This window comes from Triturus cristatus, chromosome 4_1 (genome assembly GCF_964204655.1).
Source record: "Triturus cristatus chromosome 4_1, aTriCri1.1, whole genome shotgun sequence".
NCBI classification, from domain to species: domain Eukaryota; kingdom Metazoa; phylum Chordata; class Amphibia; order Caudata; family Salamandridae; genus Triturus; species Triturus cristatus.
In genome coordinates, this window is record NC_140585.1 from 670,344,365 (window position 1) to 670,357,754 (window position 13,390).

Consider the following 13,390-nt stretch of genomic DNA (forward strand, 5'->3'; position numbering starts at 1 on the left):
CCCTCAGGAGGCTAGGGGACTTCATTCCCAAACCAAGAGAGCACCAGGAGGTGCGTTTGCAGAGTGGTGGAGAAAGGGGGCATGGTCTGTGTCCACCTGTCAGCAGTCCCACTATCTGGAGCATACTGGAGGTATCAAGTAGGCTAGTTGGCCCTAAGAACCCCAGCAGCAAAGTGGACATTAATCCCCATCCAAGAACGCGCGCCAGAGAGATTGTTTGCAGAGTGGTGGGGAAAGGGGGCATGGTCTGCTATGAGAACTTAGCAATCCTGCTGTGTGGGACTTACTGGAGGTAATAGGAGGGGTAATTGCCCCCTAAGGTTGTCCTTGGGGGCCAACTACCCCTCCTGTTACCTCCTCTAAGTCCCACACAGTGGGATTGCTAAGAGGTCTTCGGAGGCCATGCTTGCCTTTCTCCACCACTCTGCAGACGCGCCTCCTGGCACAGTACTTTTTGGGGGATGAAGTCCACTTTACTCCTGAGGGACTTTGGGGGCCAAGAAGCCCTCCTGGTACCTCCTGTAAGTCCTACGCAGTGGAATTCCTGAGCGCTGGTCAGAAGCCCATACCCCTTTCTTCACCTCTCTGCAAATGTGACTACTAGTTAAAGAAGCATTTGCAATGTAATAGGTTTCACATTTGCGAGAGTTAGGGCTATTGTCGTTGTAAATGGAAAAGTGTTTTACTAATGTTTCTTGAAGTGGAGTGGATGTAGTTTGTGTGTAGTGGAATTATGTGGTTTGATGTGCAGTTTAATTATAGGGATAGACTTTGACTTTGATGTGGATAGAAAGTATGCGGTATTTAGTGTATAGGAATTTTGTAGAATGGGATTATGTGTTATGGAGAGTAATTATGTGGTATGGTAGTCTGTGTTGTGGAGTGGTAACATCAGGTTTAGTCTTCCTCGTTTCCGTTGAAGCTAAACTATAAACTCAATGAGACAAAAAAAAGAAGGAACCACTGAGGAGCACTTCTGGACCTAGTCAGAGGTATGAGCAGGGTAACTGGAATTATGCGACTGTTTGGCTGCACGGACTTCCACACAATTATACATTTTCCATATTTGCCACATAATCCATCATCTGCTGCATAATCTGCAGATTTGACCAAAAAAACCTTGGGGTCGATTACGATGTAACGGTACACGGCACCGACCTCCAGGGTTGCGGCAGTCCTGCTATGGCAATTAGTATGCGACTGCCACCCCTGCAGTCGCATCCCGCATATATTACATTGTGGTGGGCGGTGCTGTAAGCAGCACCCGCTGCAATGCAATATATGCTTGTTGTGCTTTGGCATGCGCAATGAAGCAGGCGCTGCGCGGTGCCTGCCACCTTGTGTATGCCAAAGAAGGGGGGTACTTTGAGACAGAGGGGACATTTTGAGACAGGCTACAGCCCAAACTGCTGAATGGAATTATCCCAAATTTTGCAAAAAGGTAGTGCTTGGTTCAGAAAGTTACCTTGTTTTTAAATGGTGTAAATCCGTTAATTAGTTGCTGAGAAAATCAAAAATAAAAGTTTTGATATCTATGGCCGAGGAGGGTTCGCGAACCCTCCTGACCACGAGCTTTATTCTAATTGGCTGTCAACACTCCAAACCAGGAAGTGTTGGCAGCCATCTTGTGACTCAATCGAACCGAGTCACAGGAAAACAGAAAAATAAAGGTGAAAAAATAGAAAAGGTGGTAGGGTAGAAACACCCTGACCCCCTAGGCCTGCTCAGGGGATCCCACAAGGACCCCCAGGGCCAAAAAAAGCATGAAAAAAATATACAGTGGTGAAAGGAGGGGGTGGGCCTGATGTGACAAGTGTGCAAACGAGGCCCCGTGGCGTGTTTTAAGTTGGGAGATTAAGTCCCCTAGTATCCTGAGGGTCCCTGCGGCAACTAGCCCAACAGGTACCTTCAGTAAGCACAACAGAGTTGCATTGCAGAGAGGTGTAAAAGGGGGCGTGGCCTCAGACCACCTCTCTGCAACGCAGCTCTGTGGTGCTAACTGTAGGTACCTGGTAGACTAGTTGGGCCACAGGGATCCTCAAGATTCAAGGGGACTTAATCCCCCAACTTAAAAAGTGCCACGGGGCTCGTTTGCACACTTGTCACATCAGGCCCAACCCCTCCCTTCACCACTGTGCAAACAGGCCCTCTGGTGCATTGTAAGTTGAGGTATTAAGTCTCCTTGAATCCTGAGGGTACCTTGGGTCCAACTAGCCCACAGGGTACCTCCAGTAGGTGACACAGAGCTGTGTTGCAGAGAGGTATAAAATGGGACATGGCCTTGGACCACCTCGTGGCAACGCAGCTCTGTGGCACTTACTGGAGGTACCTGGTGGCCTATTTGGCCCCCAGGGACCCTCAGGATTCAAGGGGAATTAATACTCCAACTTAAAACCTGCCAGGGGGTGCATTTGCAGAGTGGTGAAGGGAGGGGGCGGGACTGATGTGACATGTGTGTACTTATCCAATCACTCCGCCAAAACCCAAGAACTTATAAATTCACTATGCACTCTCTTTGCAGTACTCTAATCATCCAGTCAGTACCCATGCACTCATGCAATGAACCATGTACTAACAAATGCACTGCTACAATACCCCGAGCACTACCCATGCAGTCCAGCCATCGCCCTCTCAGTACCCCTGCACTCCTTCAATCTCCCAGCCAGCACCATGTACTTATCCAATCACTCCACCAAAACCCACGCACTTATAAATTCACCATGCACTCTCCTTGCAGTACTCTAATCTTCTAGTCAGTACCCATGTACTCATGGAATGGCCCAGGCACTAACACATGCACTGCTACAATCCCCTAAGCACTTCCCATGCAGACCTCTAACCACCTACTCACTACTGATTTACTCCTCCAATTACCCAGGTAGTACCCATGCACTCCAGAAATCCCTCTGTCACTACCCATGGACTCCTCCAATCACCCAGCTAGCACTATGTACTTATCCAATCACTCCGCCAAAACCCAAGCAGTTATAAAATCACCATGCACTTTCCTTGCAGCACTCTAATCATCCAGTCACTACCCATGTACTCATGCACTGGTGCAATACCTTGAGGACTACCTATGCAGTCCAGTAATCTCCCTGGTACTACCTATGCAGTCCTCCAGTCACCCAGCCAGTCCTATGTCCTTATCCAATCACTACGCCAAAACCCAAGCACTTATAAATTCACCATGCACTCTCCCTGCAGTACTCTAATCATCCAGTCACAACCCATGTAGTCATGCAATGATCCAGGCACTAACACATGCACTGCTACAATCCCTGTGTACTACCCATGCAGTCATCTAACCACCTACACACTTCTCATTTGCTCCTTCAATTCCCCTGGTAGTACCAATGCAGTCCAGCAATCACCCTGTCACTCCCCGTGCAGTCCTCCATTCATGCAGCCACTACCATGTACTAATCCAAACACTCTGCCAATACCCAAGCACTTATAAATTCTCTCAGGCACTCTCCTTGCAGTATTCTAATTTTTCAGTTAGTAGCTATGTACTCATGCAATGACCCAATCACTAACACATGCACTGCTGCAATACCTTGAGGACTACCTATGCAGTCCAGTAATCTCCCTGGTACTATCTATGCAGTCCTCCAATCACCCAGCCAATCCTACATGATCCAGGCACTAACTGTTACAATCCCATGTGCCCTACCGATACAGTCATGTACCTACTTACACGCTTTTCATTTGCTCCTTCAATTCCCCAGGTAATACCCATGCAGTCCCGCAATCACACTGTCACTCCCTGTGCCCTCCTCCAGTCACCCAGCCACTACCATGTACTAATCCAAACACTACTCCAATAGCCAAGCACTTATAAGTTCACCACACACTCTCCTTGCAGTACTCTAATTATCCACTCATTACCCATGTACTCATGCAATGACCCAGTCACTAACACATGCACTGCTGCAATACCTTGAGGACTACCTACGCAGTCCAGTAATCTCCCTGGTACTATCTAAGCAGTCCTCCAATCACCCAGCCAATCCTACATGCTTATCCAATCACTGCGCCAAATTCCAAGCACTTATAAAATCACCATGCACTCTCATTGTAGCACTCTAATCATCCAGTCACTACTCATGTACTCATGCAATGACCCAGGCATTAACTCATGGCAAATACAGAGGAGGTCATGCCAATCACAGGGGTACCCCAATGCATAGTGTTCCCTAGTGTATGTAGTTGTTTTCACTGTATTCTAAGTGTCTTTTAGCATAGCAATAGCTCTAGGCCGTGTTAGTCAGAGTCAGTTACCACCAGTACCCATCAGCAAAAGGTTGGGGGCACAGGAGGACTTTCTGCTCCTCTGTTGGTTCTTTCTGCACACCTCTTCTTCTTTCTGCACTTTTATTTGTTTTTCTGGACTTCTGTTGCTTCTTTCTGCATTTGTCTTGCTTTTTTCTGTGCTTTTCTTCCTCTTTCTTCACATGTCCTACCTTTGTAGGCATAGTTAGAAATTAGCATTTAAAAAACATTAGAAATTCACTGAAAAAACCATAGGTTTCAGGGATGTTATAGTTAGAAATTAGCATTTAAAAAACCTTTGAAATTCACTGAAAAAAACCATAGGTTTCAGGGACCTTATAGTTAGTTGGAGATTTTGCTCGGACCACATTTCCCACAAAGCACAGTGTCATTTGAGCTTCCCATTGGTGGGTGTGCAATATGAAAATGGCGAAGTGGTTCAGCGTTTGCACACACCTTCTCCGTTCAAGCCTCTGAAGAGAAGCATATGGAGCTTCGAAACGCGTCAGGCAATTCCATTACGGAGCGACTTCTACAAGCGGATCCTCGTCCCTGCCTATCATAAATAAAGCTGCTGATCGAGTGCTACTCACCTGGTGGACAACCTTTGGAGCAGAATGTAATACGCGGCCGTCCTGCCGCGGAGTGTGCACCACCCCGTAATGTTATGGGGGCCACCCGACATGGTAACTATCATGTCAGCAATGTGGGTCAGCAGCGGCAAACAGGATTGAGGATGAGTCCACTTGCAGGGTCCATACAGGATTAGATTTGTGTGCTACACGGACCACATTTCCCACAATGCACAGTCTCATTCGAGCTTCCCATTGGTGGGTGTGCAATATGAAAATGGCGAAGTGGGTTCAGCGTTAGCACACACCGTCTCCGTTCAAGCCTCTGAAGAGCAGCATATGGAGCTTCGAAATGCGTCAGGCAATTCCAATACGGAGCGGCTTCTACAAGCGGATTCTCATCCCTGCCTATCATAAATAAATCTGCTGATCGAGTGCTACTCACCTGGTGGACAACCTTTGGAGCAGACTATAGATATATATATATATATATATATATATATATAATATATATATATATATATATTCACTGAAAAAGCCATAGGTTTCACACATGTTATAGTTAGCGGAAATTTTACTGATAAAAAACCAATGAAATTCCCCCGTTATAGTTACTGCAGGCAACTATAACTCACGCGACCGCAATCCTCTGCTGATGCTAATACTGTATTTAGACACTTATTTGCCCATGTCTTCTTCCATACATTTTTAGCTATACATATATTACAAATATTTTTTTTTCATAAAGACACATATGTCATCAGCAGAAGATTGCGGTCGCGTGAGTTATAGTTGCCTGCAGTAACTATAACGGGGGAATTTCATTGGTTTTTTTATCAGTAAAATTTCCACTAACTATAACATGTGTGAAACCTATGGTTTTTTCAGTGAATTTGCAAGGTTTTTTAAATGCTAATTCCTAACTATAACGTGTGTGAAACCTATGGTTTTTTCAGTGAATTTGTACGTTTTTTTAAATGCTAAGTTACTTTACGCCATTCGTGGCGTGTGCGCCCACTTAACGCAGTTCGTTCTGTGCGCGCACGGTGCGCTTCGCGCACCGCGCGCCCACTTTACGCAGTTAGTGCCATGCACGCACGGTGGGCAGGCGGTGCGCTACGCGCACCGCGTGCCCACGTTACGCTAGATGGGCCATGTACGCACGATGCGCTTCGCGCACCATGCGCACATGGAGGACATATGATGCACTTCGTTTTGAAAGGTAATATTTTAATTTTTCGTATATTTTATAAGCCATGCACAAATGGTGCCCTTCGGGCACCATTTGCACACGGGGTGGAGAGAGTGTGGATAATTTTTTTTTTAATTTTTTTTTTTTTTTAATTTTTTGTTTTTTTCAGCTCTGATAATCCATGCACAATTGGTGGCCTTCGGCCACCAATTGCACACGGGGTGCAGAGAGTGTGGATGATGTTTTTTTTTTAAATTATTTTTTACCGTACGCGTACAGTAAGCGTAATCGGCGAAATTACCGAAAAAATAAAAATTCAGTTTTTAGCCTTGGAGGATCTTTGGGGACTCCCTCAACATGCCTATGTGTGTGGGAGCTGTCTAAACAGCCCCTTTACATGTTTTTGGGCTTTAAATTTTAAAAATCGCTCTCAGTGCGAGAGAGAAAATGGCGGCCGCAGCTTCCTGGTTTCGGCCGATTCGAATGTTTACTAAGATCTAAGAGCCAATCAGAATCGTGCTCGCGCACGCCACCGTACGCGTACGGTAAGCGTACCGTAAGCGCACCGTAAGCTGGCTCAGATATATATATTGATTTAAAGGCTATTTTCTCAGAATCTACTGAACAGATTTACACCAAACCTACAAAAGGCACTTCCTTGACCTGAGGACTACCTCTCTGCCAAATTTCTAGTAATTCTGTTCAGCCGTTCGGGCTGTAGCCCTGTCTAAAGGTCCTATGGAAAAATGCATGGGAAAAACGCGTTTTGGGACCCCCCTTTTATCTCAGCCCCCGCTTGACGAATCCCCCCGAGACTTTCAGGGTAGGAGCGGAGCGTAGCGCCCCACCTATTTTGAAAAATTCGCGAGGATTCGTCGTCCGGCGCAAAAGTTATTCAAAATAGAATGTTGCGGATTTCCTATGGAAACGTGGTCCTAACTATAACTACCTACTGGCGACCGCCAGTAGGTAATATATGTATATATATATATATATATATATAATATATATATATATATATAATATATATATATATATATATATATTACCTACTGGCGGTCGCCAGTAGGTAGTTATAGTTAGGACCCCTTTTCCATAGGAAATCCGCAACATTCTATTTTGAATAACTTTGGCGCCGGTCGATGAATCCTCGCGAATTTCTCAAAATAGGTGGGGCGCTACGCTCCGCTCCTACCCTGAAAGTCTCGGGGGGATTCGTCAAGCGGGGGCTGAGATAAAAGGGGGGTCCCAAAACGCGTTTTTCCCATGCATTTTTCCATAGGACCTTTAGACAGAGCTACAGCCCGAAAGGCTGAACAGAATTACTAGAAATTTGGCAGAGAGGTAGCCCCTATGTCAAGGAAGTGCCTTTTGTAGGTTTGGTGTAAATCTGTTCAGTAGATTCTGAGAAAATAGCCTTTAAATCAATATATATATCTGAGCCCGCTTACGGTACGCTTACCGTACGCTTACCGTACGCGTACGGTGGCGTGCGCGAGCGCGATTCTGATTGGCTCTTAGATCTTAGTAAACATTCGAATCGGCCGAAACCAGGAAGCGGCGTCCGCCATTTTGTCTCTCGCACTGAGTGTCATTTATCAAACATGATGCTCAAAAACATGTTACGGGGCTGTTTTGACAACTCCCTCCCACATAGTCATGTTGAGGGAGTCCCCAAACATCCCCCAAGAGCAAAAACGGTTTTATTTTTTTTCGGCAATTTCGCCGAGTACGCTTACCATACGCTTACCGTAAGCGTACGGTAAAAAATAGAAATAAAAAAAACACTATCCACACTTACCCCACCCCCTGTGCTTTTGGTGGCCGTTGGCCACCAAATGTACAGGGCTTATTACATCAGTAAAAAAACTATATTTTGGCAACATGAAATTATAAAATCGAAATAAAAAAAACACTATCCACATTGACCCCACCCCCTGTGCTTTTGGTGGCCGAAGGCCACCAAATGTACAGGGCTTATTAAAGTTGATAAAAACCGTGCACGGAACGCACTGCGTTAAGTGGGCGCGCACGCCTCGAATGGCGTAAAGTAACTTAGCATTTAAAAAAACGTACAAATTCACTGAAAAAACCATAGGTTTCACACACGTTATAGTTAGGAATTAGCATTTAAAAAACCTTGCAAATTCACTGAAAAAACCATAGGTTTCACACATGTTATAGTTAGCGGAAATTTTACTGATAAAAAACCAATGAAATTGCCCCGTTATAGTTAGTGCTGGCAACTATAACTCACGCGACCGCAATCTTCTGCTGATGACATATGTGTCTTTATAAAAAAAAATATTTGTAATATATGTATAGCTAAAAATGTATGGAAGAAGACATGGGCAAATAAGTGTCTAAATACAGTATTAGCATCAGCAGAGGATTGCGGTCGCGTGAGTTATAGTTGCCAGCACTAACTATAACGGGGCAATTTCATTGGTTTTTTTATCAGTAAAATTTCCGCTAACTATAACATGTGTGAAACCTATGGTTTTTTCAGTGAATATATATATAACTAAGTGCATATATAACTAAGTGCTAACTATAACTCGCGCCTCCGCAATGCACTGCTGATGATATCACATGGTACATCACTTATGACATGGTCAGTGACATCACTGCTGACATCACTGATGACATCTCAAATGAAATCACTGATGGAATCACTGATTACATCATTCAGTGACTGTGTTTCTGTAAAGTTTAAATATGCCTTATATATATATATATATGCTAAGGTTTATTAAACAATGAGTGGGTGTATGAGTGTCTGAATGGGAATGGATGATTTAGCAGATGTGTGACTGACTGTATAAGTGAGTGATTAAACATATCTTACTGAATACATGGGTTAGTGACTAATCTGTGTGAATGTCTGTATCAGTCTGTCAGTTGGTTTGTAAGTGGCTGCATGGCTTGGTAAGTAGCTATATGAGTGTCTATATGGGTTATTGATTGGTTGTCTGAGTATCTGCATGGGTGCCTGAGTGTCTGTGTGGGTCGGTGGGGGTGTGTGACTCTGTGCATAGATGTGTTAGTGGGTGATTCACTGGGTGTATGGGTTCAAGAGTACATCTGTGAAGGACTGTATGGGTGGGTGAGTGTGTGTATGGGTGTGTTGGTTAGTGAATGGATTTCTCAATGGTACTTGTGTGACTAACTACATATGTAAAAGGCAGTACATTTGAGTGTTGGAGTATATAAATGACTATGTGAGAGTGAGTGATTGTGCGAGTGGGTGTATGGATGAGTATGTGGTTGTATCAGTGATTGTATAAGAGAGTAAGTATGTTAGTATCTGTATGAATAAGTTAGGGGATGTGTGTATGACTGTATAGGTGAGTAAATGGGAGTGTGATTGATTCTTTGCATGACTGGCTAGGTGTGTGAGTAACTATGTATGAGTGGTGGTGTGTGAGTGTCTGTATAGGTGTATGAGTGCATATGATAGTGCTGTATTGATGACTGACTGCATGTGTGAGTGGCTGTATGTACCCCAACTTGCCCACTGATGCCTGACATGGGCATCAAACCCATAAGCGATTTAGTGAAGCTCCATCCTCTGTTGTTCTGGCAGCGGATGGTTTCCACCACGGAATAGTCGCTCTATGCCACTGCCTTTCAGGAAGTCTGTGCCTTAGACACCATGCACAAAATCAGTTGGATCAAACATGTCAAAAGTCTTATGTCACACGTAGGCCTTGCAGGCCGCAACATTGGTTGTCCAATACCCCTCACTAGAAGACAGATCAATTCACTCTATTAGGAAGGGGTTGAGCAAATCACCCACATAGCTGGCAACCAGGGGAGATTGAAGAATTCAGTGATTTTAATTTTACCCTGGAAAGCTACCTTGACATCATCAAAGTGCCGGCTGACAGGAAGTTATACATCCAATTCAGGTTTGGCAGCCTGCCGATCAACGCACTTACAAACTGTATAATAAAGCACAGCCAAAGGGCTGCCCTTGCCCACAAGACTCCACAGCCCATTTTCCCTTTGCACGTAAAGCATACACTAAACCAAGGCTTTCTCCTGTCTGTAGAGAACTTGCTACCTGAGACTTTAGAGTGGCCCTGCGTATACTGAAATCGGATGCAAGACCACTATTTGTGTGCACAACTGCGAAATATTTGGGGAATGCATGGGCAATCAGAATTAGGGCGTTGATTCCCTCCTGGCCTAACCCTGTGAGCAGCGTACATGACTAATTCCCCATAAAACACATTTGCCTCATAGGTCAGTAAACTTAAAAACACTAGTAATACTTTTCAGTCCTGTTTATAAGTAAATATAAAATGTTTTAAATGTTTTTTACTATATCGACAGGCGACTGAAACCTTTAGCATTTGCTTCTTATTAACGGTTTCTTTGCCAAATTTAGCACATTTACTTTCCATGTTGGGAAGAACCTGTGATAGAATTAATTACTTGTTTAACTGACAAATGTAATCATTAGTATCCAAGGCATCTGCATAAGAATCGAGTCTATGCCAAGTATGCTCAGTTAAGTTTGCCTGCACTTTAGTAACGGGACATTGCTAAATTTGCACTTCAATCCTCTTCGTTCGATGGTATGTGCAACAAAAACCACAACCCGCTTCACTAGTGAATGCAATTGCTATCATCCAACACATTTCTATTTTAGAAACAGGACCTTGGTTAGCTTGCACATTAATCTTCCCAGTTGGTTAGAACCTGCGATAAAAACTGAGACCCACATAGTACCTGTAGCTATTAACTTCATGTGTTTAAATGTTTGTTAGTTCAATTTTTAAATGCAATGTTATTTATAACTTGTACTGCTTTGATTATCGATGTGCACTGGCTGACTAATATTAATATGTATGAAACGTATCCCTCAAATCTTTGTTTCTTTTATGGTACTTTTACCAAAATAAAGAGTTTGATGATGATGAGTGACTGTATCGGTGAATGAGTGGATGTGTGTGTAGACTTAGGAATCAGTGAATGTGTATGTAGCAACTGGTATTGGTGTGTCCATGGTTTCGAAAATGGCTGTCTGTATTTTAGATTGGGTGTCTCAAAGGTTATATTGGGATATGAGGAGATGCATTAGATTTTCACGTGGATGATGTCATCAGTGATGTCATTTGAGATGTCATCAGTGATGTCATCAGTGATGTCACTGAAAATGTCATGAGTGATGTAATATGTGACGTCATCAGCAGTGCATTGCGGGGGCGCGAGTTATAGTTAGCTGAACTAACTATAACAGGGGAATTTCTAGGGTTTTTACGAGGGAAATGTCCAGCTAACTATAACGCCCCTGAAACCTATGATTTTTTCAGTGAATTTCTAAGGTTGTAAATGCCAATTCCTAACTATAACGTGCCTGAAACCTATGGTTTTTTCAGTGAATTTCAAAGGTTTTTTAAATGCCAATTCCTAACTATAACATGCATGAAACCTATGGTTTTTTCAGTGAATTTCAAAGGTTTTTTAAATGCTAATTCCTATCTATAACTTATCTCTGAAGATATCATGTTTAATGATTTTGATTGTATTTCTATATTTTTCAAATTCAGTGTGTCATTTCATTAATTACATATTTTTAAAATACTTTTTTATCACCATTTTTAAATGTATTTTTTCAATTAATTCTTCTAAAAATTAAAAAATATTATTTGAACTTAATGGGGTTTTCAAACATATTTTTTTATATTTTTCAAAATATTTTTTTAACTATATGTGCAAAACTTTATTTTATATATTCTTCCATGTTTTTGGATCCGCGCACCCTAAGCGCACCGTTCTCGATCCCTACGCGATAGCATCCGCGCATAGTATGCGTCGGGTACGTGGTTAGTGCGCGATTCCAATGCGACCGGTACGCGACTCCCAGCCTATACGCAACACGTTCGATGTACGTAACGCGACATTTACGCACTTCCGCGATGCGTCATCTGCGTCTATGACGCGGTGGGTGCGCGGATCCCGCAAAGTATTTAACATTTAAAAAAACATATTTATGTATTTCATGTGAATATTAATTGAAGACAAACTCTAAACTAGTCTTAAAAGTAATATATTTTGACATCTAATCCTATATTTCTTTTTAATTCAATTTCGCGGATGCGCGCTGGGTGCATGCTGCGTACGTGCAGGGTGCGCAGATCCCATGTGACCTGCAAAAAAAGAGATTTGATTGGTTCATTACACTTCCTGTTCTAACTACTGAAAGACCCCACCCATTTCAATCCTTCTTCTTTGAGCTTTTTTGGAGAACCAACTCTTTGGAGAGAAGAAGATTTTTTAGACTAAGTTTACACTTAGCTCTAACTTTTTTCAACCAAAAATGGCTTCAGGGCAGCAGGCATCACCTGCATCACCTCATACTTCTGAGGATGAATTTTTGCCGGAGTTACCACGCAAAGAACATTTCTCTTCAGTGGTGTGGAAATGTTTTACTTTTCCCGAGTGGCAGAATAAGACCAATGCCACCTTGGTCACATGCAAGATTTGCAAAAGAGTTCTATCGAGAGGGGATCCTAACAAGAAATACTCTTGCGGCACGGCAAGTATGATGAAGCACATGAGGACCCTTCATCCAAACAATCTTGCAAAAGAAGAGTGCCGACGGATGAGAAACACTCCTGCTCCTGCGCCATCCACCTCATCGCAGCCGAGACATCAAGAGTGCATCCATCAGACCAAACCTTGGACATCCGTCCTCAATTTCAATTTTTAAAAGTGCTCTGCACTAAGTGCAATAAGACTTTGTGCTATGGCGAGCAGTCGATCGATCTGATCTGCCGCCGCCAAGAAAGTCACATTTGCTAGGTTTTTTTTGTTTTTTTTTATTGTTCCTTGAAGTTCATTGTTTGGTTTCTCCTATTTTGTTTTTCGGGGTTTTTTTTCAGAAAAACCAAAACAATCACAAAATTGTTAGAAAAAACTAAAAAAATATAGAAAAGAAGAAAGAAAAAAAATAAAGTTCTTGTAAGAACTAACTTTCCTGGTTTAAAAAAAGAGCTAAATTTCTTTGTTAGTGTGTGAAAGTTTAGATGAATGTATGTGTAGTACGTAATTGACTGAATGAATACATTAGTAGCGTATGGTGAATGTATAAGTGCAGAACTATAAGGAAGTGCTGCAGCATCACACAGTAACCTCTTTAACTGCAGTGTGCTGTAGTACTTCCGAAGCACAGGGATGCAACATGTGTACATAAATATGTTGCAAATCTATGCTTCTGTATGCACGGCTGCTTAAACTGCAGCTATGTGGTGACACAGGCACCCTTGCACCATAGTGCAAGGATATCTGTGTCATGTGCTGTTTGTTTTTCTACAGGAAGACACACCTTCCTGCACAAAAA